Source organism: Sorex fumeus, unplaced genomic scaffold, assembly GCF_029834395.1.
Source record: "Sorex fumeus unplaced genomic scaffold, SorFum_2.1 ptg000122l, whole genome shotgun sequence".
Lineage (NCBI taxonomy): Eukaryota > Metazoa > Chordata > Mammalia > Eulipotyphla > Soricidae > Sorex > Sorex fumeus.
Genome location: NW_026606179.1, coordinates 50,343,109 through 50,368,674, shown reverse-complemented (window position 1 = coordinate 50,368,674; position 25,566 = coordinate 50,343,109). Strand labels below are relative to the sequence as shown.

The 25,566-nt window shown below is 44.9% G+C and overlaps 1 protein-coding gene across 1 annotated transcript in view; it reads left to right on the top strand.

The window, feature by feature from the left end:
- The first annotated feature begins 24,464 nt into the window (after positions 1-24,464).
- Positions 24,465-25,566, top strand: part of SMPD3 (sphingomyelin phosphodiesterase 3) — a 70,668-nt gene continuing 69,566 nt past the window's right edge. Inside the window, exon 1 of the mRNA XM_056136247.1 lies at positions 24,465-24,647. The gene's annotated coding sequence lies outside the window, so the exon portion shown is untranslated. The remainder of the gene's footprint in view (positions 24,648-25,566) is intronic.

Here is a 25,566-nt window from a genome sequence, read left to right as displayed (position 1 = left end):
TCCCAGCATCCCATATGGTCCTCTGAGCACTGCCAGGAGTAACTCCTGAGTGCAGAGCCAGGAGTAACCCCTGTGCATCGCCGAGTGTGACCCAAAAAGCAAAAAATAAATAAATAAAATTAAAATAAAATTAAATTAAAAATTTAAAACAAAATTATTCAAAGACGGTTCAAAACTAGCTTTCCCACTATTTCTTATCTCATATTAGTACTCTGGAGTGTTTTTATTAGTGGGAAATCATCTGACATCTTGCTGGTGATTATCAACACGGATTTGGTGTTTTACTAGGTTAGAAAGGAAGATGCACACTGGATGGGCCAGGAGAGCTTTAGCTGCCTTTGTTTCTAGAGGAAATTTCTACACTTTTCCACTGAAATGGTTTTTTTTTTTTGCTTTTAGTCCACACTCAGCAGAGCTCAAGGGCTACTCCTGTCTCTGTGTCCAGGTGACCACTCAATGCCAGAGATGGAACCTGGGTCTCGTTCATGCAAAACATGTGTTCCAACCCACTGTCATCTTGATAGTCAGTGAGTAATTTTTCAAATTTTATTTTGATTTGTTTCTTTTGATTTGTTTCTTGGGCCCCACCCATCAATGCTCAGGGCTTACTCCCGATTCTGTGCTCAGGGATCACTCCTGGTGGGCTTGGGAGACCGTATGTGATACTAGGATTGAACCCCAGTCAGCAGCATACAAGGCAAGTGCCCTACTCATTGTGCTATCAATCCAGCCCCCAACTTCTTTTCTGCTTTTCAAATAAGGGTTCCCACTTTGCAGGACCTATATAGCTGGCCCAGGCAGCAGGCATTCACAGGGAAAAGTCCCCGTTCTGAGAAAACTGGACATAGCCTTACTGTAGAGTATGGGGAGTACTCTCAGCCGGGCTTAGGTAAACAGTACCAAGAAACCAGGTGAGGCAAGAGAGCAGATCTGGGGATGGTATAGAATCTGAGAAGCTTCTTGACTTTCACTAGTTAAGAGTTCAAAATGCACACAGGACTAGAGAGATAGTCCAGGGGTTAAAATTTTTGCCTTGTGCATGGCCGGTTCTAATTTGATCCCTGGTATCATATATGGTCCCCAAGCACTACCAGGAGTGATCCAAGAGCACACAGTCAAGAGTAAGCCCTGAGCACTGCTGGGTGGGGCCCAACCCCCAACTCCTCTCAAATTCACAGGTACCCTAGAGAAATTCCACATTTGCATACAGGAGGCAAGAGTGTTACAGTAACACAGTGATAAATATATATATATATATATATATATATATATTTTAAAAAAACAACCAGAAACAATAGTAATGTTCATAAAACAACAAAAGTACAGGTATTAGAGATACCTGGGCCAACAAGGAAGATGCTGGAATGTAACATCGAGGAGCCCAGTGGGTACATAGCCTTCCCAAGCCATGGCTCTGTATCCCTGCACTTGGCTGAGTCCTTGAGCCAAGGGAAAGGGACAGCCTCGTCGTGGGGGAGCGTGAGAGTCACCTACCAGGACCATCTGCATCCAGTCTGCCAAAGGTTCAACACTAAATTTTCATAACTGGGAATGTATTTCTAAGTCATGGCTATGTTCTGTGTGAGGGACAAAATGAGACCCTCTCTGGGTTCTGTTCTATAGGACTGTGCTGTGTAGCCACTGACACTAAAAAGCTCATGGAAAAAAGCAGATGTAGGAAGGCCGAGAATCATGGACAAGGGCACATCAGTTTTCCCATGCTGTGGTACACCAGTATTGAAGAATTAGGAAAATGAAGAGAGATCAGAAATGGCAGCTGAAAAACATCAGGAGACAAGAAAGGATCATGAAATCTCATCATGTAACTGCAAGGTGTAACAGTTTTCAGGTGAAAAGATGCCACTGAATAGGTTGACAATGAAGAAGTCACTAGTGACCTTGGTAAAGGTAATTTGGTAGATTAATGTGGTGGATTGCAGACTTGGGTGGGTATTAAAAGAAGCTGAATGGAGGTACATAGCGGAGTCAGGATGGGCTACTTCCTCCCACTTTCCTATACTCCTGGAAGCACTGGCAGTTACCCCCATGAACCAACTCCAGCACCACCATGGAAGCTCAACTACCGGCCTTGCTCCAGAGACCCATAAATAAACCTTGAAAGAGATCAAAGGCCACAGTTTATCTCAGACCTGTACAAGGCTGTACAGACAGAGTACATCAGAGGGGCATAGGTTTGTTAGGGCCCACCTGAGCAGTCTCTGGCAGCTGCTTGCTCCCACAATCCAAAATCGTTGCCATGCCCTCAGCCAGATTTCACTGTCCTGGGACAGACCTTATGGAGTTATTTTAATTTGCTGAAAATTCAGGTATGTGGTTTTTGTAACTGACATCTCCAAGCTCTCTCAGAGCTCAGTATGGGCTATCTTGCCTCATTTCCCTGTGCTTCCGGAAGCCCCAGAAGTCATGTCCATACCCCAAAGCCTCCCCTCAGTTGCAAACCATAATGCACAAAAGGAGGGAGGGAGAGAGAGTAAGAAGAAAGATGCATGCCATAGAGGCAGACAGAGGTTAGGGAGGTTGGAGAGGGTGTGAGTGGGAAACTGGGGACACTGGTGGTGGGAAAGGTACATTGGAAGAGGGATGGGTGTTGGAACATTGTATGACTGAAACCTAATCATGAATAGCTTTTTGATGGTTTATCTCACAGTGATTCAATAAAATAAAACAAAATTTAAAATGGAGGCACAATATTTGGGCTACTTTCAGGAAGTTTGTTTATAAAGGGAAGGGACCTTAGGGGAAGAGAGAATGAAGTTAAATTAAGGTTTCCTAGAATGGGAAAAAATTTTGCTTGTAGGATGAAGGGAAGGAACATGTTAAGGGGGGGTTAGACAATTATGAGTTTACAAAGCATGGGTGCTACAACGCGTGTGTTTGATGTCCGAGAGCAGCCTCCCATCCTCCCCAGACCTCCCCAGCAGAGAGACATGACAACAGGGGACCACAGACTGACAGTAGACAATTAAAAAAAAAGAGGCAATTTATTAAACTGCATCTTTCAAGAAGCTAGAATGGAGAGGCTGGGAGGAAGGTCAGTTATATTGGAAATGCCATGTTGGATGAACTCTGATGGCCTTTCCTCTCCCGACATGATAAATAATGGCCATAGGAGAACACACACAGGGGAGCTATCAATGAGCAGGAAATAGCCACTGGGGGGGCATGGTGTTCAGGCAGGGTAAAAACAGGAACTGGCAAAGAGCTGGTTGAGTTGGAAACTGCATCTCTAACTAGCGCTGCTGTTTTTCTGTCCCAGTGGAACCTGACCGCTCCAGAGTCCTGCAGGGAAGGTGGAAGGCCTGGAAGTCCAGTCTAGGGTAGGCAGAGAGTGACAGCTGGACATGGGCCTGACAGTGCTGGAAATAGCTGGGTTGGCAGACTAAACAACTCATCCAGTTTTCTTTTTTTCAAGCAAAGATAATAGTAGGTTGGAACTTAAAAAGCTATTCAAATGACTAGAGTCGAAGCCAGCACCCCAACTTATTTCTGGGGACAGACCTAGATAAGAGGTTTCTATGGCATATGACCTTGTCTGCCTGTGGCTTTGGGTATGGTGTCCGGCCCAGAAACTTTGCAGTGACAACAGGATGCGGCTATTGTCTTTGCTTTCCACTCTCATGCCCTGTGCAGGTGACTAGTGTCAATGGTGCCTGAGTCACAGTTTCCAAAATGTGATACTTCAGTCACCCTGATGACCTATTACTGGAAAGATAGCTGGATGAAAACCAGCTATCTTTTAAGGAAAAAAGTCTGCTTTAGAGAAAAAAAAAAGTCTGCTAAACCACAGCATTTTTTTTTTAATTAGTGAAACACCATGAGGTACAGTTGTAGACTTACAAATTTTTGTGCTTGGGTTTCAGTTATACAATGATCGAGTATCCATCCCTCCACCAGTGCCCATTCTCCACCACCAGTGATCCCAATAGCCCTCCCACCCGCACACCCCATCCCCCCCACCCTACCCCGCCTCTGTGGCAGGGCATTCCCTTTTGCTCACTCCCTCCTTCGGGGTCTTGTAGTGTTCGGGCTATAGTCTGCCCTCAGCACGCATCTCGCATCCTGAGCGAGTCCTCCAAACATCCTTCTCCTGGTGTTCCCTTCTCTATCTGAGTTGCCTTTTCCCCCAGCATGTACTGCCGGCTTCCAAGCCCAACCACAGCAATTTTTATAACTCTTTTGTTCATCTCTAAGCAATTTCATCTGTTTTTCAGAATTTAAAGAAAATTTTACTTTATTTTCACTTTACAATTTTTTTTGTTTTGGGGTCTCATCTAGCAGCGCTCAGGGTTTACTCCAGTGCTCAGGGATCACTCCTTGTGGTGCTTGCAGGGTATATAGGTGGTGTCCGATGGGGGAGGGATTGAACTAGTGTTACTATTTCTCGGGTCTTTATAACTTCTACCTAATACCAGATTTAGACTTATTTTTCAGCCAATTCTTGCTTTGTACTGTTTATACTTATAAAAGACAAAATTATGTAAATATTCAATCATCAGACTTGTTTACGATTTTCTTATTTCTTATTAAAAAACAAAGCAGAAGAATGAAAACTGGGGCCATAGAGATAGTAGAGTAGGTAGGGGGTACCCTAGGCAAAAGGGTACTCTTATTTCAGGATGATGAACATTCAAGATGATTATTAGCATTTCTAGATAATTTCATTTTTGAGCTTTCTGCATGAGGCCAATCTGAGTTCAATCCATGGTACCCTACATGGTCCCCTGAGTGCAGAGTTATGAATAAGTCCTGAGCACTTCTGGATGTGGCCCCTAAATAAAACAAAATAAGCAAACAAAAAAAATAAGAAAAATACAGATAAGCAAAGCAAAAGGAGAAGTCCTTCCCAAAGATATCCAGGAAGATGGCTCCAGATCTGTTTCTAAACCCGAATATACTAAGTTCATGTCATCTCTGCTTTTTGCAACTTAGAATTGCTTTAAAGAATCTAATCTTCCAAGGCATCAGGCTATTAAGCCCTTTCGCCCATCTGCTGTCCTGCGCTCTGCAAAGAAGTTTGGAGAGCAAGAATGTACAGTGTCACAAGCTAACCTGAGGAGGGGAAAGACATCCTTGGCCTCTTGGAAGGAGAAGTAGCCATATCACCTTCCAGAACTGGGATGTCCTCGTGAATAGTCACGTTAATGCCTCCTAAGGGGGTGGAGCCATAGTACAGCCAGTAAGGTCTTGCACACAGCCAACCTGGGTTCCATCCCTGGCATCCCACAAGCTCCCTTGAGCACTGCCAGGAGAAATTCCTGAGCGCAGAGCCAGGAGTAACCCCTGGGCACCACCAGATGTGGCCCCCAAACCAAAACCAAAACCAAAAACCCACAAAACAACCACCCCTGAACATCTGTGAATAATCTGGAACCTTGTAATTTGTGCTTTTGGAGAGTTCCACAAGGTTACGGTGGGTCATTGAGTTAGAGACACCCAACACAATGCTAAGTTGTGCACAGAGAAACTTGAATGTGAGCCATAAAAGTCGAGGCAGAAAGCTCAAAAATGAAATGATCCAGAAACGCTAACAACTATCCTGAATAGTCATTATCCTGAAATAACAAGAGTCCCCTTTTGCCTAGGGTGCCCCCATGGCAGGCTCAGGAATGAGGAGACAGGCCATGCTCCTGACCCCACTGTGCGACTGCCCCGTGACATCTGCTCCCTCTGCCTCCCTGCAAGAAGACGGCACATGAACAGTTTCTTCTGGACCCATAGTACAGAGCAGTAAGCAACATCCGGGTCTCCAAGAAATTGATGGCTGCACTGGCTTCCTGGGGCTACACAATTTAAGAGGCCATAGAGGCCTTGACTGACCAGGGTTTTTTTCTTTTTCTTTTTGAGTCACACCCGGTGATGCACAAGGGTTACTCCTGGCTCTGCACTCAGGAGTTACTCCTGGCGGTGCTCAGGGGACCATATGGGATACTGGGAATCGAACCCAGGTCAGCCGCGTGCAAGGCAAACACCCTACCCACTGTGCTATCGCTCCAGCCCTGAATGACCAGGTTTTACCTCTTGGTTCTGCCCCAGTCAGGCCTTGAGGAAATTACCTAATTTCTCTGATTCTGCAATTAGCTGTCTATAAAATAGAGATCTTTGTAGGTTTGGGAGGATTAAACTGAGGCTATGTGGGTAAAACACTGGGCATTTTGCTTGACACAGAGGTGATGCCCACTGAACATTAATTTATTTATCTCCCGTCCCATGTTCCCATCATTCTGTCAGGCTTGCTAAAATCTGAGCAAGAGCTTCCTGGGAATTGGGTAAGCATCATTCACTTATTCAACCAGCAATTAATTACACAAAGTGCTGATGCAACTGGCATTCAGGAATATCAACTCCATTTTAAAGATTAAAAAATATTAATTTTAATATTATGAAAGAGAATGAAAAATCTGCATTGATTTGAAAGAAAAATGAGTCAGCTGGCCTATACCCCAGACTCCCCAGGGATCCCATATGCTGCAGCTCCAATATGCTGAGATGCCCAAGAATAGGACCTCAGGTCAACCTATGACTCAGGAAGTCGTGAAGTAGAAGTGACATGATCCTTTCCTAGGAAATCGAGGTGGCAGAGACATGGTCTGGAAGATACACCATCTCATGACAGCACATGAGCCCTGGGATTACCTCACTTGCTTCCCTAGAGCCTGACTTGTCCACTCAGTCTTATTGACTCCAAAACCCATCCTGGGGTAGACTTCAAGATTATCTCACTTTTAATTCCCAGGAAAAGACACTCCCATTTCTAGGAAAACAAATTTTGCTTTTTTTTTTCCCCCCAGTGTGAAATGTTCAGCGAGGTCAAAACTATTTTTTAAAAATTTCCATCTCAGGGCTGGAGCAATAGCAGGTAGGGTAGAGTAGGGCATTTGCCTTGCACGTGGCTGACCCGGGTTCGATTCCCAGCATCCCGTATGGTCCCCCGAGCACCACCAGGAGTAATTCCTGAGTGAAGAGCCAGGATGCACACCCTGTGCATTGCCGGGTGTGACAAAAAGCAAAAAAAAAAAAAAAAAAAAAAATTTCCATCTCAGTCCTCTCCAACTTCTGGAGTCACCCTCCAAACTCAGATTCTGGAATGACATGATATAGAGGGGGCCTTATCCATTTGTTCTCCATGTTTTGCTGGGTTCAGGTCTGGGGGCTTCTCATAGCACAGGGCTGGGAGTCAGATCTTCCTTGTTCCCGTTCTCATCAGAAAATTGTAGATCATTCCAGAGTCAATCAGCAGGTGAGCTAATTTCAGTTTTTGACATTTACAGAAGAATGGCAAGAGTGACTGTTTCTAAGTGGTGGGAATATACGTGATTTCCATTTTTGTCATTTTGCCTTACTCATTGTTTCTCATTTCTAATAGTCAACAGGTATTGTTGATGTATAAATAATGGGGGAAATGTAGAGACTAGCATTAATCTCAATTAGTTCTTTCTGAATGGTTTTCCATATTCTAAATTCAAGCTCAAATTTCAAAACAGGAAATCACAGAATGTTTTTCCATAATACAAGAGACAAGAAGTCTAATAACGCCCGCACACTGCCCTTCTATCAAGGTGAAGCAAATTCTAGTTCCTATTTAAGTTTACAAAAGTCAATAAAAATCAGTCTTGTAGCAGGGTTATTTACCCAACGCAGTCTACATACTGTTCAGGTTTCCATCAAAATCACAACAAGACTAGAAAAAATGACTGAGGTCAGATGGAAAAGGAAACCTGAAGCCTGAAAGACAAACTGAAGGCTGAGAAGCTGGTGTACGCTTCAAAACAACTGGGCAACTTAAAGAAGTGACACCAAAAGTAGAACTGGACTATCAAGGCATTCAACAAATATTTACTATGTTCCAAACACTGTTCTAGGCCCTGGGGATATAGCAGTAAACAAAAGCAAAAAATTTCTAGACTTATGAAGCCTGCAAATAGTTGGAGAGATAGAAAATTTCCATGCAGCAGTAATATGCTTTGTACAGTATTAATGCTGTCTCTGTTTTCCTACTTGTTTTGTGGGAAGAGGAACCTTCTACTGAGTCCCTTCCAAAGTTTACATCTAGGCCAACCATTTTTGCCATTCCCCTTCCAGAGTGGGATAGAATTTTGCCAATAGCTTTGGAGTCCAAGTGAACGAAAGCACTATCCTGGCATGACCTTCCTGTGGCAAGTGTCCTGAGGACTTCGCTGACACAAATGGTTCTGGTGAACCTGGAAATATGACTACAGTGGTACAGTGCTCAGGCTGCTAATTCAACCCCCCGCACCGACCTACATAGTCACATGGGATCACCCTAAACTGTCAGTATGATCCCGTACACCACAAAAAAAGTCAACCTTCCAGCATGCAGCAACCAAATGTATAAGGAGCACAATCAAAATTGTGACCCCAGGACATTGCAACAACCACCACAACAAAGAAAGGGAAAGGAAAGTGGGAAAAAGACTCTGATGCTCCTAGGGAAAGAAGCCCAAGTACCCCAAGCACAAAGGAAGTAAAGACTGAATCAGCAGTCTAGGAAACCAGGAGCTGCCACAGTTAGCTACTGGGACACACAGAAATGGGAAAGAGAGGCAGGAAAAAGAGGCTTTAGAGTCACATAAGAGAAAGAACAGAGCTGCCTCAGAATGGAATGGGCTGAGGGAAGCAACTCAGGGGTTGGAGACCACTCCAGCTCTGCCACTCTTTGGTGGTGGGACCTTTGGGATAGTTCCATAACCTCTCTGAACCTCGGTATAGTCTGTTAAATGAAAACTATAAAGTATCTACTTCATAGTAAGACAAAACATGTAACAGTAACGTGACACTGAAAGGCTATCTAAATCAGATGCTCAAAGAATGCCTATTCTGTATTCATAAAGAGTTTCTATTTTATTGTAAATCAAAACAATTTTATATACAGCTGCATTTGCCAAGAGATTGAAAACCTATAGCTGTGGAGAAATAATACAGTGGTAAAAAATTTGCCTTGCATGTGGCCAATCCTGGCTCAATCCCTGGCAGTCTTTAAAGTCCCCTGAGCACCTCCGGGAGTGATTTCTGAGCACTGAGCTGGGAATAAGCCTGGAGCACTACCAGATGCGACCCAAAAACCAAACCAAACAACAACAAAAAACCTTATAGTTGTGATACTACCATCGCAAAAATAAGGAGTCTAAGGTAGAACTAGAACCTCCAGTTCCCTCTAGGGATCCCTCCAAACCATGCAGGTCATAGCTGAGGTCCAATATCTGACCCATAGAGAATTTGGACACATCACAGTAACTGGGCAAAGACAGGGAGCAGACTGGCACCACTGTTCAGTGCACACATGGGTCAGAAAATGCCTTCAGGTAGGAACAACCCCCATAGTCAGCCCCAGCTGAGCTGCATTTCCAGGACCCTGGAAGTCCCAGAGGGGCTGCCTCATCTCACAGAGCCCCCTAACACCCCCCCACCCCGCGCTGTAACTAGTCAGAATAGTAGTGCAAGCTCGACCCCACTGTGAGACACAGGGTGGGAGGATCAGAGGGAAGCCTGTGAGGCAGGACTGGGTGCACAGCCAGGCTCAGTGAAGAGCCACGCCACAAAGGTCTCTGAAGGCAACGAAGAATGGAATTTCCCATCAGCCCCACGTGGCCCCATGCGTGATTCCAGAGGCCAGGGGGTGTATCTAGAGGCAGTTCCTCTTTCCCCCCTGTATGGACACTCCAGGGGGAGCTGCACAGTCCCAGGGCACCTGCTTTATGGTCTCAGTGCCCCTCCTGGTTCCAAGCGGTCAGTGTCTTCCAGGGTCCTGCAAGCATGCTCTCTGCCTACAGCCACTCCCAAAACAACCACGTTAGTATGGACAGTCTTTACTCAGACACTGAGCTAGAACCTCCTCAAATAACGCAGGGGTTGCAAAGTGGGCCCTTCTCCTTTACTGTCACTGGTTTCCAATTCAAAATCGGTGAGGGGTGGCAGAGGGGTGGGGGCTTGTCTGATGGGAGAAGGCTGGACCTCAGGCCAAAGCCTGCACCCCACTTCAGGAGGCGTGGAATTCTCCAGCACAGAAAGGAGATTCAGCTGCCAGGCAATCAGACGGGGTGACAAATGTCCAGCCCTGCATTTCATTCAGTCATTGCACCAACACATAAAGTTGCCAAAATGACTTTTTTTTCAAAATGACTCTTATCCCCATTTTAGATGGACGGAGAGGAACCAAGGAATTTACGTCTCTACCAACATATAAATAAAACAGGGAGAAAAGCAAGTCTAGCTTTCAGGTTGACACAGATTGCGAAAAGGTAGGATAAGAAAACTAAGTTTGGCTTCAGGTCACATACAGTCTGAGAATCTCAGCTTACCTTAAGCTTTATGCGAATGTTATTGAAGAGGCTGCGATGGCCACAGCAGGAATTTGTAAGCAGAACTGTGTCTTGACCTCTTGACCTGCAGACTCACCAGGAGTAGACCAAGCTAGTCTGGCCACATATTTGCAGAGCTGGGCAGCCAAGAAGGAAAGATTCTGTAGCACTTGGTACATGGGCCCTGTTCCTTCAGAGAGCAGACCTATAGCCATAGAGTTACAGGAACCAGAGACCAGATCAACACCTGTAGGGCACAGAGGAAAAAAAATAGATTTCTTTGTGAAGTGGTGAGACTCCCATTGTCAGGGGAATGCAAGCAAAGGCTTGCATATATCTGAAATACATATATTTCAGAAAAATATGTATCTGAAACTATAGTTGACCTGGATGATGAGTACAGTCCCTTTCAACTTTAAGATGTGTTAAGTGTCCCCTGTATGCTAAACCTTGGCAAGATCTACAAAGTAGGACAGTGGCCTTCCAAGAGCCTCCAGGGAACCTAAAAAACAATGTGTATTCTTATAAGACACGGTTTATATACAAGAAAGGGAAAATTTTATGCTTTAAAAATGATCAATAGCAATTTATCATTGCTCTCTTCCTTTAACAGTGAACTTTCTGTCTCTCAAAAAATACCAGCTGTACCTAAGGTTCTCGAGCTGGTGACATACATATGTAAAAAGGGAGTCCCAAAAGACAATTTGGATTGTGTCTACAGGAAAAACGTGGATGTTTTTGTTTTGTTTTGTCAGCCCAAACTGAAAGCAGTGCCTAATGCCAGAAGGCTGTGATGAAGCAGGTACAGTCATGCTATGATTGGGTAGAGTGGGTACCACCCTCTTTGAAATCGATGTGGCAGATGGTATTGAAAAAACAAAAACATGTTAATCAACCCAATTACTGTTCGCTTGGGAATTTACTTATACGAATAATTTGTATATCCAATGACAAATGAACAGATAAAGTAATTGTGGCATATAAACACAATGGGTACTACTCAGATACAAGAAAAGAAGAAATCTTGTCCTCTGCTATAACTTGGATGGAAGTAGGGGTATTATGTTAAGTGAAATAAATCAGAAAGAAGAGAATAAATAATCTCACTTACATGTGGTATAGAATGAAGCAAAGCAAGAGAATGGATAGTCTGTAATGAAAACAAATCTTTGGATTATAACAACAGGCCCAAGCTTACTGAGGATGGTGGGGAGGACTGGAGGAAGGAAGGAACAGACCAAAAATTACACAAAGATAGTGGAAGACGGACCTTTAGCACTCTGATGATGGTGGAAGAGTAACAGTCCACCAAAAGCATCATCATTAACGCTACTGTAATCACGTCACCTCAATAATTAAAAAATTTTAAGAATAATTTGTAAAGGTAGATTGCTATAAAGTTGAAGATACTCATCATGTATTATTAATAACAAGGAAGACTTAAGTAGAGCTGAGGTTATGTGCAGGAAGATTGCTGATTGAATGTTAGGCCATCATTACAGACTAAGTTTACAAAGGCTTGAAGGCCAGTCATGCCCCCTACGTCACTGTAGCCCTGGCACTGGATGGCATACAGAAACACCCCATTAAATGAAGTGGTAAGTGAAGAAGCTAGAGAGACAGAATAGCGGGTAGGACATCTGCCTTTCAGGCAGCTGACCTGGGTTTGATCCCTAGCATCACAAAGGTCCCCAGAGCACCGGCAGGAGTGACCTCTGGGCACAGAGCAGCCAGGAGTAAGCCCTGAGCATCACCAAAAAACAAAAACCAAACCAAAAAAAGTATTTATTGAATGATATCTAAGTGGACAGGGAAACAAATGAATGTAATCTAAGCAAGTGAAAATGCTAATTACATATTTTAATTTGTTTTGTCTTGGGATTACATCCAGTGTTGCTTGGGGGTTACTCCCCACAGTGCCTGGAGGCTATGAGGTACTGGGGTTTGAACTGGGGACTCCCAGATGTACACCATGTGCCCCATTCCTTTGAGCTATATTCCCAGCCCACGTGTTATTTTTTTGTGGGAAGGGTGGGAGTGGGCAATACTAATGATGATCAGAGCTAACTCCTAACTCTGTGCTCAGGGGAAAAAGAAGAAGTGTCACATTATTTGTCAGCAGTATTAAGAGGGAAGTTGAATGCAATACAGGTTAATATCAGAGAACAAGAAAATGTTCAAATTAATAAGCCAAATTCACATCTTGAGAAACTAGAAAAAATAAAACCTAAAGTACGTAGAAGGATGAAATAATTAAAATCATAGTAGAAATAAGTAATATATAAATCAATAAAACAAGACAAAAGATCAATAAACCCAGGACCTGGTTTTTCAAAAGAATTAATAAGAGTGACAAACTCTTAGTTAGACTCATGAGAGAAAATAGAACTCTGATAAATCAGAGCAGAGATGAAAGGGAAGAAGTTACAATAGATCTTTCAGAAGTACAAAAGATCATAAGAGGTTACTATGAACAACTAGAGACCACTAACCTAGAAGAAATGGATTCATTTTTAGAATCAGACACTTTCCCAAGATTGAATCAGGAGGAAGTAGAAAACCTGAATAGACCATCACAAGTAAGGATATTGAAACAGTAATTAAAAATCTCCCCCAAAACAAAAGCTCATATCCACATGCATTCACTAGAGAGTTCTACCAAACTTTCAAAGATTTATCATATATATTCCCCAAGTTATTAAAAAAAGTGCATACCCCTGGGGCTGGAGCAATAGCACAGCGGGTAGGGTGTTTGTCTTGTACGCGGCCAACCTGGGTTCGATCCCCAGCAACCCATATGGTCCCCCGAGCACCGCCAGGAGTAATTCTTGAGTGCAGAGTCAGAAGTAACCCCTGAGCATTGCTGGATGTGACCCAAAAAGGCAAAAAAAAAAAGTGAATACCCTTCTATTTTGCTATTTGTTTTTGGGTCACAGCTGCTGGTGCTCCTAGCTCTGCACTTAGGGATCATACCTGGCAGGGCTCAGGGGACCATATGGGATGTTGGGAATGGAACCTGGGGTGGCTGTGTACAAAGTATGTGTCCTACCCTCTGTACAATTACTCTGGCCTGTACAACCCTTCTTAAGAGCATTTATGAGGTCAATATTACCCTGAACCCAGAAGCAGACAGGTATACTACTAAAAATAAAACAAAATAAAATTACAGACCAATAACACTAATGAGTAAAGATTCTAAGATATTCAAGAAAACCTTACTCTCCAGGCGTCAAGGGATCTGGGACAGGTCGGTCCTTCCCATCACCCCCATGAACTGCCTCTGGGTGTCATTTAAGTGCATTAATGGCCATGATCCAGAGACTCACAAATGAATCTCGAAACCAAACAGCTCGCCCAGAAATGTTCCAGACCTTGCGCCAGGCTGATTTTACCTGGTGCCTCAGACAGGAGAAGGCACCATCTTCCCACCAGCCCCATATGAACCCCAGTGGCCACAAACCTCCAGAACCCAATGACAAACCCAGGTATGTGGGACCAGAGACTGAAAATTCCAGGCCTCAAGGGATCGGGACCAGTAGCTCCTTCCCATCTCCCTGCCCCTTGGGGGTCCTGGCTGTCGCGCCCAAGAACTGCCTCCAGGTGCCATTTAAGCGCATTAATGGCCATGATCCAGAGATTCACAAATGAAATCTCAGAACCGAGCTTCTCACTGCAGAGATATCTCCAGACTCCAATTATTTAAAATTTTAGAATTCCAGGAGTGCACACCCATTTTTGCAGCAATGTGACATCTCAGGCTATTCATAACAAGCAATACAAAATAAATTATCTAGCATCTGCCTGTGGGGCAGGCTTGAGTGGTGATGAGAAAATTTGAAATAATGGTGGTGGGAAGGTATAATGGTGGTGGGATTGGTTTTGAAATATTGAATGTAATCAATTATTGTGAACAACTTTATAAAAAATAAAATTAAAAAAAAGATAACCTTACTGAGCTGAATTTAATAATGTGTCAAAAGGATCATACAGCATGACCAAACAAGAGACATTCCAGGGACACAAAGATGATTCAATATCACTGTCACTGTCACTGTCCTCCCGTTGTTCATCGATTTGCTCGAGCAGGCCCAGTAACATTGTGAGACTTGTTACTGTGTCTGGCATATCGAATACGTCACGGGTAGCTTGCCAGGCTTTGCCGTGCAGGTGATATACTCTTGGTAGCTTGCCAGGCTCTCCGAGAGGGGCGGAAGAATCAAACTCGGGTTGGCCGTGTAGGCTGCATAGGCCCCATGCAAGGCAAACGCCCTACCCGCTGTGCTATTGCTCCAGCACACGATTCAATATATGAAAATTAATCTGATATGCCATATCAACAAAGATTTAAAACATATGATAATATTGATAGATGCAGAGAAAGTTTTTGATAAGATTCAACACCTATTGATGATAAAAAAAATCTCAACAAAATAAAAGGAATTTACCTCAAGATAGTAAGAACCATAATCCACACATATAACATCACACTCAGTGATGAAAAACTGAAAAACTTTCCTCTAAAATCAGCCACAAGGTAAGGCTGCCTATTTTCACTATTATTCAATATAGTATTGGAAATTCTAGCCATGGCAATCAGACAAGAAAATAAATCAAAGGCATTCAAATAGGAAAAAATTAAACTATAATTATTTGTAGATGATATGATAATGTACTTTAAGATCTGAAAAATTCACCAAAGTCTATTAGAGACAAACCAATATAACAAAGTCATGGGCTACAAAATTAATACCCAAAAGTGTTTTTCTGTATGTAAATGAGATGAACTAAAAAAATTTGATTTTTTTGTCCACAACTGGCAGCATTCAGGTACTATTACTGGCCTGCACTCAGAAATTATTCCTGGTGGAGCTGAGGGGACTATATGGGATGCCTGGGATCAAACCCAGGTAGGCCACACGCAAGAAAAATGCCCTAACCTCTGTATTATATCGCTCTGCCTTGAATCAGAAGGTATTTTAAGAAAAACATTTTCAATTGTGTCCAAAAGCATCAAGTATCTAGGAATAAACAAAGGAGATGGAAAAAATTATACATCAAAAACAGGGGCTGGAGAGATAGTACAGAGATAGAAGTGCAGAGCCAAGAGTAAATAACCCCTGTCCATGGTTGGGTGTGGCACCTCCTCCCCCCACCCCCACAAAAAAACAAAAACCTTGAGTAATTATTGAATGAAATAGAAGAAAATGAAAACGGGAAAATATTCCATGCTCAGGGATTGAAATTAACAATGACAAAATTACCATACTGTAAGAAGCATTATACAGATTCAGTACAATCCCTAGCAAAATTCCAAAGGCATTCTTCAAAGACTTAGAAACTGTTGCTAAAATTTGTATATAACCTTAAAACTCCCCAAATTGCCAAAGCAATTCTGAGAGGAAAATAAAAAATGATGGGAGGCATTGCATTTCCTGATTTTATAATATACTATAAAACTACAAAACTATAGTCATAAATAAAGAGTACAGTATGTAAATAAAACTAGATTTTTAGACCAATGATACAGAATTGAAGAGCCCTAAAGTAAGCCTCCAGAAATTCAAACAGTTAATTGATAATATAGGAGTCACATACAACAAATGGAAGAGGAAAAGCTTCTTAATAAATGTGCTGAGAGTGGCTGGAGCAATAGCACAGTAGGTAGGGCGTCTGCCTTGCATGCGGCCGACCTGGGTTCAATTCCCAGCATCCCATATGGTCCCCTGAGCACCGCCAGGAGTAACTCCTGAGTGCAGCGCCAGGAGCAACCCCTGTGCATCGCTGGGTGTGACCCAGAGAGGAAAAAAAATTAAAAAAAAAATAAATAAATGTTCTGAGAGAACTGGAGAGCCATAGCCCACTCCCTGCCACCCCCCCAAAAAAGAACAAAAGAAAGATAGAAAAGAAATTGGACCCCTATCTCATATCATATGCAAAGATTAGTTCAAAATAGATTAAAGGGCTTGAAGAGATAGAACAGCGGTTAGGGCATTTACTTTGTACGAATTTGACCTGGTTCGATCCCTGGTACACTAAACACTCCTCCAAATGCTACCAGTGATCCCTGAGTCCAGAGCCAGTAATAATTCTTGAGAATCACAGGTTGTGGCCCAAAAGCAAAACAGAACCAAGGATTAAGAAATTCAACCAGAATAACACATTAAGAAAAACATAGGCAGAATGCTCATGATGTCAACCTCAGAGGCATGATATCAACCTCAGAAATTTAAATTAATTAAATTTCAATGATTTAATTCCACTGGTCAAAAAAAAAAGAAAAAGAAATGAAAAAGAAATGAAACTACATCAAACTAAAGAATTTTTGCACTTTGAAATAAATTAATGAATTTTGACTGAAATTAAAAGACACCCTGCTGAGTGGAATAAAATATTTCACACTATACATCTAACAAAGAGCTAATATCCAGGGTATATAAAGCATTCACAAAGTTCCACAACAGAAAGAAAACAAAAACTCCTTCAGAAAATGGGGACAGAAGATGAAAAGACACTTTCTCAAAGAAGACATTCAAAAAGTGTCCATCAGCTAATATCAGGGAAATACAAATCAAAAGGATCAAGAGATATGGCTTCATGCACTTGATAATGATCTCTCTCAAAAGGCTGGAAACAACCAGTGTTGATGGGGATACCGGGAAAAAGAAACCTACATTTACTTCTGGAAATGTTGTCTGGTTCATACTCAATGGAAAACTGTACAGAAACTTCTCAAGAAATTAAAAATAGAACTCCATATGAGCCTGTGATACCACTCCTTGGTATCTATTCCCAAGAACATAAAAACATCAATGCAGAAAGATATGTGTACCTCTTATGTTCATTTCAATGCTATTTACAATTACTAAGGTCTGGAAACAACACAAATATCCAACAGGAAATAAAGAAATTGTGGTATATAGGGAAGAGGCAGACAGGGAGGTAATAGGAACAGGGATCAGTGGCCTTGAGTAGGCTGGTGGGATAAGGGTGTAGCATATTTATGTACCTAAATCTCAGAGCCCACAGAACTGTATGCAGGAGATCCAAACTTCAGTAACAAAACTTAAAAATGTGCCTGTTGGGGCTGGAGAGATAGCACAGAGGGTAGGGCGTTTGCCTTGCACGTGGCCGACCCAGGTTCGATTCCCAGCATCCCATATGGTCCCCTGAGCATCGCCAGGAGTAACTCCTGAGTGCAGAGCCAGGAGTAACCCCTGTGCATTGCTGGGTGTGACCCAAAAAAGAAAAAAAATGTGCCTGTTAAGGAGGCAGGCTGGGGGGAGGGTGGGAGGAGGGAGGGGAGAGGGAAGCAGAGGACCCTGGTGGAGGTAAACTGATGCTGGGGGGTGGGTGGGTGGGATTTTTGTTGGGAACATTGTATGCCTGAAACTTTATTATGAACAATGTTGTAAATCACTTTGCCTTAGTAAAGTAACATTTTAAAAATAAATTGTATTATATATACATAATGGGGGCTGGAGCGATAGCACAGTGGTAGGGCGTTTGCCTTGCACACAGCCAACATGGCCGACCTGAGTTCGATTCTTCCGCCCCTCTCGGAGAGCCCAGCAAGCTACTGAGAGTATCTCGCCCACACGGAAGAGCCTGGCAAGCTACCCGTGACGTACTCAATATGCCAAACACAGTAACAACAAGTCTCAAAATGGAGACGTTACTGGGCCCGCTCGAGCAAATCGATGTACAACGGGAGGACCGTGATACATAATGAATACTACTCAGCTATAAAAAATGAGATCGTGCCTTGTACTACAACATGGACGGAATTAGAGAGGGTTATAGTAAGTGAAATAAGTCAGATGATGTCATGCATATGTGGTATATAAAACAGGGGTATGGGGAGTACTCAATGATAATAAATCCCTGGACTTTTAACTACAGAACTGAGGTTACCAAGCAGAGATTGGAGAGATACTAGGTGGGGAAGAAAGAGGCAGATTATCAAAAATATGAGGAAGTGGGGAAGGTCTTTGGCACTTTGATGGTGGCAGGACCAGAAACTTTATACACCAAAAACATAAATATGAATACTACTATAATCACGCTACCTCAGGTACAAGACAAATGTTTTTGTGAAATTGAAAACGAAAATTTTGGGGGCTGGAGTGATAGCACAGCGGGTAGGGCGTTTGCCTTGCATGCAGCCAACATGGCCGACACAGGTTCGATTCCCAGCATCCCATATGGTCCCCCGAGCACCGCCAGGAGCAATTCCTGAGTGCATGAACCAGGAGTAGCCCCTGAGCATCGCTGGGTGTGACCCAAAAAGCAAAAAAAAAAAAAAAAAACGAAAATTTTATTGTTGTTTTGGGGCCATATCTGGTGTTCAAAGGCTTACTTACTCTTGGCTCTGCATTCAGTGATCACTTCTGGAGGTTCTTAGAGGACCTTATAGGGTGCTAGAGATCAAACCTGAGTTGTACAAGGCAAGTGCCTTAGCTGCTGTACTATCTCTCATCCCCCAAAAGGAATATTTTTTTTCATGAGGGTCCACACCCACCCTATGCTCAGATTTGATACTTAGAGACCACTCCTGGCAGGCTAGGAGGACCTAATGGGGTGCCAGAGATCAAACCCAGATTGGCCATTGCAAGGGAAGTGCCTTACCCAACCCGCTGTACTTATTTCTCTGGTCCCCAAAAGGAAGGATTTTAAACAAAGAAGAGATTATAATACTCAGAAATTGATTCACAAAATGTTTTTTGAGCACCCACTGTTTTAAGGGACTAAAACAGCAGGACTATTTCAAGATTACAGACATATCAACAACTCAAAAATATTTTTAAATAGAATATTTTTGGAGAGATTATTCAAAGCAATAACTGACATGGTTCCTTCTTTTTCTTTAGAAATTATGGGGATCATTTTCTCAATTAACATTTAGATATATATCTTATATTCTATACTATTCATATTCTATATGTTACATATCTTATACTGCAACTATAAATTGCACAGCTTGGGAAATCCTAAAATTGGCTGTTTACTTGACTAATCTTAAACATCTTCTGTACCACACTTCTGCAGCATCAGTCACAATCCAACATTACTGACAGGAGACCCTTGTGGGGAGCCTGGATGTGCTGGCAAGACTATCTGAAAAACTAATAAAATCCTTATAATCCTTTTCAAGGATGCAGAAAGGAAAATGGCTGCATTTCAAATTCATGGCATTTCAAAGGCATGAATTAAACTCTAAGTTCTACATTTGAAAAAAATCAACACACGTTTTCTAATTTATGTTCTAAACTGAGAAAACAAACCGTTGCTAAGAAATGAAGTTTGCAAAATTCTTAAACACATTTTAGAGTTGACGTGCACGTACTTCTATCTACGAACTATGCCAAAATATAAATTTCAGGAATCACTTTCATTGATCTCGGCTGATACAACTCCACCGTGAAATCTGGAATTGCTTTTTTATTTGGTTGCTTTTAACTCCTAGACATTCTTCCTTTCAGGTGTATATAAAATCGAACATTTATAAGTGATACAGAGATAATACTTCTGAGAAAAATGTACATAAAAGCAGATAGCTTCTCTTCCTTCTTCTCCTGCCTGCCCTGGGTAAGACAGCTTCTTCTTAAGACCCCAATACCTTGACTGCGGTGCCATCCAAGTCAGAGGGCTCTGTACCCTTCTATCCTCCTTTCTACCATCTGTTAACTTCCCACTCACCATCCAATTTGGCACAGGGCTACTGGGGTTTATCTCTCCTTCAGATCAGCCATCTTACTGGAAGACTCTCCCATGAAGAACCCATCCAACAAATTTGCCTTTCAAGTCCATGACACACCGTCACTGTCCCTGAACTCTACTTCCAACCAGCATTACCTGCTCTGCTTGTGCTTCCCTCCCTCCATCCTCTACTGAATTTCCCCAGATTTTTAAATGTCCTAACTGCCCCAACTTAAAACAAAATTGTCTCTCAATTCTCTGTTCTTTCTGGTTTTCTTCCTCCTTCCCTTCAATATCAATCCAATTCCAAGAATTCTCTCCATCTATTTTCCCTGCACTCACACTTCTTCCCATGTTATTCTCCACGGTCCCCAGTGATCTCTCTGTTGTTAAATTTGATATTCAGTTTTTCAGACTTCAGCTTACTTCACTTTTGGGCACCGTGCTATCCCTCTTTCTCCACTTGCTTTCTGTGGAACACCACTGATTTTCTCAACTGTTCTCACCTTTCCTTCTAGGTTCATCCTCCTTGACCAGTTCTGAAATGTTTGCATGTCCCAAGGGATTGTGGTTTTCCCTGTGACATTCTCTATTGAAAAATTTTACTCATTCCCATGGCATCAATTCTGATCAATATGTCAATAATTTATAAGATTCCCTCTCAGAGGCTCCAAATTATTCGCCAGACATCTCATCGGGATATCTCCTATTCGTGTCAAACCCTCCTCCTCCTCTTCTTGTCTAAATCTGCTCCTTTACTATTCCACACCTTGGGGAAAAGTATTCACTCATCTAGTTACCCAATGCAGTTACTGGGCCATCATCCTTGACTCACCTTCTCCTCCACACCTCAACCATCACTCACAAAGTCCTCTGAGTATTTATTTCCTTAATGCATCTTAGATCCACCTACTCATTCCCATCTTCAAAGATGCTGTGCTGGATCACTGTAGCAGCTTCAACCCACATCCCAGCCTCATCTTCTCCTGGGCACTCTCCATGCAGCCCCTATATCTCTTTTCAAGACACACTTCTAGTTTTTTTTTAATCTTTTCTTTCTTCCTTTATTTGTTTTTGTCTTTTGGGCAAAACCCAGCGATGTTCAGCACATTCTCTTGGCTCTGTGCTCAAAGATCACACCTAGTAGGGCTCAGAGTACCATATGGGATGCCAGAGATTAAACCCAAGTAGACTGAGCGCAAGCCAAGTACCTTACCCGCTGTCTTATTTCTCCAGTCCCCTTAAACACACATCCATTTGAAAAATTAAAATCCGTCATCTTTAGAATACAGTTATAGTACTCAGCCTACCAGAAGAGGCTCTTTAGGGACGAGCTGGGGTTATCTGCCCCAACTTTGTGTCGAAGAGTTAGCACTATGGCCATCCCTTGCTAATCGGAATTAATCCAAATCAACCTCCTGCTTATTTCATGAATCTTGAACTTCACTGAGACCTTTTTGTCCCTCTAAGTAGGAAGGGGATTCCCCTGGAATCCTTTGCACCTCTAGCTTCTAAATATCCAGGTTCCCTCTCTTTTATGGTTCTCTGCTCTAAAGCCTTTCCTAATAAATGACAAAACAAAAAGGACATGGACCTTGCCAAAATCCTACAATTAATGAGAGAATGGAAAACTGAACCCAAATTACCCAGAACATTAATTCCTATTGGCTTATTCACGAACCAATTTCTGATCATCAAAGTAAATGGAAACAAAATTAACATTTGTTAAGAGTTAAGAAGAGCTTTACCTAAGGCACCTCCCCCATACATTACATTTTCAAATAAGCTAACTGCAGATCTGAGCAGAGAGTTTGTGCAAGATCACACAGCTAGTAAATGTGTTTGAATTCCACCCCCTCCACCTTACTAGCTGCTTCCTAACACTAATAAACAGTATTTACAAGTGCAGAATCGGTTCAGCCCAGGGTCATACACATCTAATCAGAGACAAGTCAGAATTTGAGCCTAGGTTTCCTGACTACTTGGCTGGTCTGGGGTGTGTGTGTGTGTGTGTGTGTTTGTGTGTGTGTGTGTGTGTGTGTGTTAAGTTGCTTGCTTTCAAAAAGAACCATTGAACCCTGAATTTTCCTTTCTTGTAACAATTTCCTGGAAATTAGCACTACTGTTTTGTGCTAAACTCACCTCCAAAGTGCTCCAGCTATGGCTCCAGGTAGAGTTGATTATTGGTAGCTCCCTGCTGGCCTGCTGCAGGCACCTGCTTTCCCAGCAGTTTCTGCTCTGGCTGCATTCACAGGACTGGGCATTCACAGATCCACTGTCCCTGCCTCCTCAGTACTGAGATCTCACCTGTTCACCCAGATTCAGCGTCCTTCCTTCATGGTTCGGCCAGGATCAAAGGCCCCCCTGATGCTTAAAAGCCCTTTTAAAAGCAAGGCAACCCACTTTATTCCTCTCCTTTCTCAGCCTTTCCCACCCTGATGTCACTAGCCCAAGGATGACAGGATGGCTCTCTCACTGATTCTATCCTTTAGTTTGGATTGGATTCAGGATAATAGTCCCCTGATTACTGCTTAAGTCTGGAATTAATTTTTCCTATATATCAGGCATGCTCTCAAGAATGTTCCAGCTGAAAATACACCCAAAATATCTAGATGGGATGACATATAAAGCATGTGTGGGATTAGTTGAGCCATCTGGCCAACATCAGGGCACCGAGGGGGGAAAGGTTTAGGAAAGACTCTACCTAGCAAGGTGTGGCACCTTGCAGAAGAGCCCTGATGTGCAGAGCAGAGAGCTGGCAGGGAGGGGTGTCAGACTGTTTCTATTCATCACCAACAAGGGAGATCTTTCCCAGAAACCGAGTGGGAGGTAGGGCACTTAGGCACAGGAAGGAGGAAGGGCCAACGGCTAGAAATAGAAGAACATGAAGAACCGATGACATTTAGGAGAGAATTAACAGGATTTCCAAGGACTAGGCGTGAATAATACGCATTAATCCCTAGCATCAGAGGATGGAAAGGACCCCCAGAGCATTCAGATGAAATTCCAATCCACTGTACAAAAGGCATAAACATTTCGTCCAGGGGGTGATGTTACTCTCGTGGAATAGTTCCAGCAATGACCAGGCTTAGAAAATCAAGGCTTTTGTCAGTGTACGCGCATTTCAATGACAAATCGGTTCGTTTTCTTTATCTTGTTTTCGGGCCACACCTCGGCGGTGCTCAGGGGCTACTCCCTGCACTGTACTGGGGCAGTCGCCTTGGGGACTACGCAGCGCTGGGAATCGAACCTGAGTCTTCTGCAGACAAGCCTGTTGCTCAGCCCTTGGAGCTCTCTCCACCGCTCCAGCTGCTCCATACACAGTGAGAACCAGCTCTGTGTGTGCCAGGCAGGACAGGCACTGAGCCTCGAGGAAGACAAGCACAGACACGGCCCCTGAGTGAGGCGCCTTCACAGCGGGAGGTGGCGACGGGGACGTGGATGGGGCTACCCCGAAGCATCGCGGGGTTCCCCCGACGGAGCCCACGCACCCAGGCAGGCGTCGTCGCCCACCAGGCTGCATGTGGGCGGGGGTTTGCAAGAGCTTGAGGGGAGATAGCTGAGGGCAGGGTGGCGTGAAAGCTAACGGGGTGCTCAAGGCTCCCCGCTTCCGAACTTCCGAGTGCCGCCAGGAGAAGGCGGAGTCCGGGTCTTGGGGTCCAGGATGCGGTGTGAAGGAGTGTGGGTTTAGTTCGCGGGCAGTGGGGATCCTCAAAGGGGTCCAAGTCCAAGACGGAGAAGCACCCTGGAGCTACGCTGCGGGAGATGCTGGGGGAGCCGGGGGTGGTGTGAAGGCGGCCCGAACCCGCGACGGGAAGACCCAAGGCCGATGACCAAACAGTAAAGCAGCTCTGTTTTAGGTCGACAAGGTCGAGACGAACAAGCGGAAAGTTGAGAACGCCAAAGGGTTTTCTCTGCCCTGTCACCCTGGCGGGGCAAAGCTGGGGGTGTGGGAAAGAGTGAGGGGCGGGGGGAAGCGGGGTGGGGGGCTCCACGCCCGTCTACCCAGCTAGGAGAACGGGGGCGCGGAGCCCCATGAAGAGAAGAAGGCCTCTCGAGTGGCTGCCCGAAGTCACGCACTTCGACGCTTCGAGGGTCCCGTGGCCTGTCCCACGTCTCCGGCAGCCAAGCCCGACCAGCCGCCTTTGCCATGGAAACAAGTCCTCCTCCCGGCCTCAGCCCCTCCGTTTGGGAAATGCACCCTGGGAAATGCAGTTCGCCTCGGCTTAGCTGCCCGCCACGTGACTCCACTACGGTGTCCCGAGAGAACTACAAGTTCCAGAAGGCTGTGCGAGAACTCCGGGTCTGTGGTCTTCACGGAGCGCTCGAGGAACCCGCGGGCGGGGCCCGGGGGGGGTGCAGGGGACGGGCGCCCCCAATGGGCGGCCTCCTGGGCGTGTCGCGCATTTCCATTGGCTACGGCGGCGCGGAGGAGGCGGGGTCCTCGGAATGAGGCGCGGAGCTGTTCGCTGCTCCAGGTGCTGAGTCCGGACGCGAGAGCCGCTGTCACCACCACCGCCGCCGCTGCAGTTACCGCCGGGAAGCCGGGGCCGGGAGAAGCCCGGAGGAGCTGGGCGCGCTGCAAGGCGCTGACCGCCCTCCCGCCTCTCTGAGGTCGGTGCTGCAAGATTTCGCTCTTTTGTTTGATTTGGGAAAGGAAGGAGCGAAAGGAGGCGCGATGGGGAGGGGGGGGCTGGGGAGTTGATGGGACCTGTCCTCGATCGCCAGGCAGGACCATCTGTCCCAGAGAGCTGCCGACTGACCGCTCGCGGGCCTCCCCGGAGCTACGAGGTCGAGCAGCTTGGCTTAGTTTCTGGCTCCTGGCGGAGGGGGCTGTCGAGGGTGACGGGCGCGGGCTGGAGCATCCCTCCCCTTTCTCCCGAGCGCGCAGCGAGCTGGCAGCCTCCCTCCGCCCGTGCCTGAAGCCGAAGCTGCTCGGATTATTGGGCTCGGGAGGGAGTGTTCTGGGATGCAAGATTTCGGGGACGGGGGACCCTTCTCCTCGACACCTTGGTTTGCTTGAGGTTACAAAGCGGGTTCTGGGTGCGATGAACGAGATCGCGAGGTTGCTCCTCCTCTGCTCACGGCCGGGCGTGCCTGGGTGAGGGCTTTTTGGGGGGTGTCACGAAGGTTTTCCCCCTGCGCCCACCCCTCTCCCGAGGCCTACGGTTTTGTGGGAAGGGGCGGCGGCATGTGGATGGAGACGGGGGAGGGGGCACTTCCCCCCCTCCGCCGTGGACCCGCCTAGGGTATTGGGGGGAAGGGGGACAGACTGATGGGAGGCGAGGGGCAAAGGCGGGAGCCCCCGGCTGAGACCCGAGAACATTGATGGATGATGGGGTCCTCCGCGTTCGAGAACACGCGCCCGAGGCCGGAGTAGCCGGAGGGTGGGGTGTGTGCCAGGGGAGAGTAAAGGGAAGTGGGGGGTTCCCTTCCTCCTCTCTCCACCCCGGCCTTTATCTGGATCCGCGAGCGGGGAGCTAAGTCGAGACGACCCTCCTGCCCCGCCCCTCCCGGGGGCTCCTGAACCAAA